Source organism: Ictidomys tridecemlineatus, chromosome Y (assembly GCF_052094955.1).
Source record: "Ictidomys tridecemlineatus isolate mIctTri1 chromosome Y, mIctTri1.hap1, whole genome shotgun sequence".
Taxonomy (NCBI): domain Eukaryota; kingdom Metazoa; phylum Chordata; class Mammalia; order Rodentia; family Sciuridae; genus Ictidomys; species Ictidomys tridecemlineatus.
In genome coordinates, this window is record NC_135494.1 from 7,134,103 (window position 1) to 7,139,714 (window position 5,612).

Genomic DNA, 5,612 nt, shown 5'->3' on the forward strand with positions numbered 1-5,612 from the left:
GTTCATCACTTGAAATTGTACATCTTTTTATCAACTTAGACAATAGTTGAACTCATCATTTCTGTTAATTGAAAGAAAACTGTAAACATCTCAATAGTAACTATATTGTTAAGGCTGAATATGGTTTACATTGGATGCTGTTGCTATTGGTCTTCCCCTTAAGGTAAATATTGAACCATAAGAGACTGAAGCAGGAGAATTGTGAGTTTAGAGTTGGTTGAACAAAAGTGTGGCTAAGCAAAACTGTTGTGAGACTCTGTCTCTAAAAAAAATACAAAAAAATAGGCTTAGTGTTTGAGTGCCCCTGAGCTTAATCTCTGGTGCTTCCCCCCTGAAAAAAAATATGCAAACCTGTAGTAACAAAACTTGCATTTTATTGGTATAAAAACAAATCATAGTATGATGAAAAAGAATAGATGACTCAGAGAAAAACCAACCCAATTAGAGTTATTTGCTTTTTGTCATTGAGTCAAAAAATATATTGCTTGAAATGCACTGTCCTGAACAAGTGGTGCTAGAAAGACTCAATATTTATATTTAAAAAAGCAGAACTATAACTCTTTCTATACCAAAGTAAATTAAAAATGTGTTGCATTTCTATGAATTCAACTCTTCAACTTCTAGAAGAAAATCTGTGGTCAACACTTTAACCTCTAGATCCAAGAACTGAGTTTCTCAATGATTTTTAAAACTCAGAAAATGAAACAAAAAATAAGTGAATGATATTTTAAAAATAACTTATTTATAGCAAAAGAGGCAGTGAAAACATAAACAAAGTGCCCAAATTATGGAAGAAAAGCTTTTGCAAGCTGCTTACTGAAGAGGATTCAATAATGCAAGGGGGGCTGCAAATTGGTGCAAACACTATGCAAAATAATATGGAGATTCCTCAGAAAACCATCATCTGACCCAGCTATTACACTCCTGGGTTTATAACCAAAGGATTTAAAATAAGCATATTACAGTAATGCAGCTACATCAATATATATATAGCAGCTCAATTCACAATAGCTAGACTATAAAGCTAACCCAAAGAAAATGTGATATATATATATATATATATATATATATATATATATATATATATTCAATGTAATATTACTCAGCTTTAAAAAAGAAATTATGGCACTTGCCAGTAATTAGTTGGAGTTGGAGTATATCATGCTAATCAAAATAAGCCAATCCCGAAAAAACAAAGGCCGAATATTTTCTGTAATATGTGGATGATAATTTATAATAAGGTGAAGGGTGCTAGGGAAAAACAGTGTTACCTTAGATTAGGTAGAGGCAAGTGATAGAAGGGGAAGGAAGGGAATGTGGGGATAGAAAAGATAGTAAAATGAAACAGACATTATTACTGTATGTGTGATTACATGACCAGTATGATTCTGCAACATGTACACTCTGAAAAAATGAGAAATTATATTCCATATATAACAAAGTGCATAAATGCATCAACTGTCATGTATAACTAATTATAAATAAATATTTTTTAAAAAATCAAACAAATGAACAAAACAGAAGAATCAGAAAAAAAATCAAAACACAGATCATCTAAGAAATAAATGGGGCAAAAAAGTTAGAAATTTCTCTACAAAATACAAAGGGCCTACAAATATATGAGAAAAATTCAAAATACAGCAATCATGAGAATGCTAATAAAAATAATCAGAAATTTGTAATAGAGAAACAAAGAACCTAAACCATAATGAATTAATAATATAGTTACACATTTCTCAAAGAAGGAAATGCAATGATCCTCAAAATGCAATGTCTTTAGCAATTCGGAGAATACAAATCAAAACTATACTGAGATTTCATCTCACTCTAGTTAGAGTGACAATCACTAATAATACAAATAATATATTTTGGTGAAGATTAAGGGGATAAAAGAACTGCATGCATTTTCCAATGTGTACAAACACTAGAAATCACTGTTTGTTTCTCAAAAATATAAGAATTAAATATCACATCACTTTGCTATTTCATTGCTAATGAACTAAAATAAGCATACTATAACAATGCACTAATATAACTGTTTAAAACAATACAATCTAAGATAGACAAGCTCTGAAAACATCCATGTCAATTACAAGTAAGAAGATAAAAACATATGTCATTATATATAAATGTGTGGGTGTGTGTGTGCTCAAGAGTGCACATGCAATGGAATTCTAGTCAACTATAAAATTATGTTATTTTCTACTTAATGGTTGGAAGTGGAGGTCATCATTTCTCATTATATGAGAGAATTAAAAAATCAAGGATTAAATATTTTCTTTTATATGTGAAAATTAATGAGAAAATAAAAAGGAGACCTCAAAAAAATAGTAGGGAGGTTAATGAAAGGTAAGAGATGAGAGGAAGGAATGAGTTAAAGTAGTGGTATTGGTGAATATAATTTATTAAATTATGTGATATGCAAGAATATTTCAAAATGAATCCCATTTTGAGTTTACTTATAATGCACAAACTGAAATGTAGAAGGGAAAAGAGAAAAATTGAAAAATGGTTTAAAGAGAGTAAAAAAGAGAGGATGTCTTTAAAAATATAATTTATCAAAGTCAGTTATATGAAATAATATGTCAAAATGAACTCCAATGTTATATAAATTATAATAATCCCATAAACAAACACAAAATCATCCTGATTATATATTGTCTTAATCATCTAATTAAAAGATAAATAATGTTGTAGATGGTTTAAAAAATGCTATTTTATTTTTTCTAAAAGAACCCCATGTGACTGGTAAGAAAACAGACTAAAACTCAAAGAAAGGAATATTGTATCTCATGCAAATGGAATTTAAATACTAGAAAAGGTAGTGACACTCTATCGGAAAAGCAAAAATCAAGCCAAAATTAGAATAGATAAAGAATGTCATTAGGTATAAGTAAAGGGAACATTCCATCAAGTATATACAATGTTTAAATATATAAATATTTTATATAAAATAATATAAAATCAGTACATCCAAATTCATAAAATATTATTTTACATAAAGAAAAATAGAGCCTAACAATATAATTGTTAATGTTTTATTAACCACAGCCACCATAAAACTAATTCACACAAAAAAATTTGGAAATGTACAAGTTCAATTACTCTACAACTCAAATATATAAGTACAATTACCCTATAACTCAAATGGTTTAACAAACACACATGTTCCATCAGCTATACAAGTACTCTTTTAAACAGCACACAGATAATTCAAGAAGAAAATTACATTTGAGGTCATAAGGTAAGTCTAATCATCTATAAAATAATAATAAAGTGATCTCTTACTTCTTACCATACTGTAAGAGAATAATACTTGAATGCAAATAACACATATTTAAATGATGAAGGACTCATTGAGGTCATCAGGGGCAAATTTAAACATCCTAGAATTAAACACATAAATATTACAGAATTTGCAGAATAGAGTGAATTAAAGTGAATGTAGGATTTGATTTTTGCTTTTTGTTTTTGTTGTTGTTTTTTAACTGGTAAAGAACCTACATATAAAAATATTACAAAAATTCAGAATTAATACATAAAAATGCATTTCAAAGATAAGAACAATTTTAGAGGAGGAAAAGTTTATTTAAGGACTTAGGGTTTCAGATGTCTCAGCACATAATGGCTGATTCTGTTGCTTTGGACTGGAGGAAAGGCAGAGTATCAGGATTCAAGAGTATGGAGAAGGAAAGCAGCCACGGACAAATCACCAAGAAGCAGAGAAACTCCACTCACAGTGACAAAATATAAACCCAAAGGCACATCCCAAGTGATCTACCTCCTCCAGCCACATACTACTTGCCTACTACTATTGTTAATAGCAGATGTAGGTAAATTCACTAATAGTTTACAAGAAGAAACAATATACCTCACTTGGCTGCCAGGTAAAGTCATTACTTAAGAGCAAATTTGAAGAATATATGATAGTTGTTTAAAGTAACTTTATGCTGTTAAAAAAAAGGGTGCTGGTAAGAACTATCCTCCAAATACAAGTATATTTAGAATTTAAAACAACAAATTTGAGAAATGAACACACAGACACATGAGTGAGAGCAAAATAACAGGATTGATTGAAGTAATATAAAGAAAGCAGAAGTCTTGAAGCAGAGTGCCCAAAAGAGAGGTAGCTAACCCTGTCTGTAGCCTAGGCAGTTTTAAAAGTGTATCTGGGCCATCACCTTGGTGCACAACTGTAATCCTACCATCCCAAGATGCTGAGGTCGGAGAATTGTGAGTTCAAAGCCAGCCTCAGCAAAAGCAAGGTGCAAAGCATCTCCTTGAGTCTCTGATTCTAAATAAAATACAAAATAGGGCTTGGGATGTGGCTAAGTGGTTGAGAACTCCTGAGTTCAATCCCAGGAGCTCTACCCCTACAAAAAAGTACACCTGGATCCTGGTAGGCCATGCATTCAGGACAGCCTGTTTTGAATGTCTCTGAGTGGGGCCTGGCCATACAGCCCAGTGAAGTAATTTGATCCAAGGAAGTCTGCCAATGCTGGTGCTGGAGTGAGTATCAGCAGCACCGTGAGATTCTGGTATTTATACTCTAATAACAACATGAAGGGGTTAATAAATCCCCCAAACAGCTGCTTATAAAAATAGAACAGTTTAACAAACTGTGAAAAGCAGAAAAAAACTATAAAAGGTTATATGTGGAAGAAAGTTCAACATCCTTTTCTAAATCCTTGTTACAAAAAAAAGAATGTTTTCCTATAAGTGGAGGCTTTGACATGGCAAATAATAAAAATGAACTGGCTTGTATAGGCCACCTGCCAGAAAAATTACCTCATGATAGTCAAGTATATTTGGTTAAATCTAGTGACTCTGGTTTCTTCACAGAGAGAATAGCTCATCATCTAAATACCATGATTTTTCATGAGGTTTCTCAGCATCATGGGACAATTGCCCAAGTTTTGTTTATCAGATTTTGAGACTGAATGTAGCTTTAACATTCTGGAGTAAAAGAAATACAAGTAAAGTTATAGTTTATTTGGTGAGGATATAAAATCTTGGTATTGTGGTAGATTGCCTGCTTGTACTCACTAATAGTTTGCAAGAAGAAAAACAATATACCTCACTTGGCTGCTAGGTAAAGTCATTACTTAAAAGCAAATTTGAAGAATGTGTGATAGTTGTTTAAAGTAACTATATGCTGTTAAAAAAAAGCTGGTGGTCAGAACTATCCTCCAAAATAGAAGTATGTTTAGAATTTAAAACAACAGTTAAGTGGCTTGCAAGGACAAGAAAACCATTTTTCCATCTTACTGTTGTTCTGGAATATGGCTAACAATATAGATGCTTATTTTTTTACAGTTGTAATAAAAGATTGTTGTGTACTAAAGAGCATTTAGTTATTAACAACCTCCTACAGGATTTACAAAATAGGTTTCTTTTGAGAATTGTGAATTGTGGAATAAATTGAAACCATTTTTGTCTTTTAAAATAAAAAAGGCTCTGGGTATAGACCTCAGTTTCTCAGTTGGTAGAGTTCATGCTTTGCATGAACTCTAATCCCCAGCACCATTTAAAACAAAAACAAAATGAAGCATAATGAAGCCTCTACTGAAAACATAACAATTTGCTTCACATTGAAATTGATAAATACCTAA

The 5,612-nt window shown here is 31.3% G+C and overlaps 1 pseudogene; it reads left to right on the forward strand.

The window, feature by feature from the left end:
- The first annotated feature begins 3,624 nt into the window (after window positions 1-3,624).
- LOC144372156 (KATNB1-like protein 1 pseudogene) lies at window positions 3,625-5,354 on the forward strand (annotated as a pseudogene).
- Window positions 5,355-5,612: the final 258 nt, after the last annotated feature.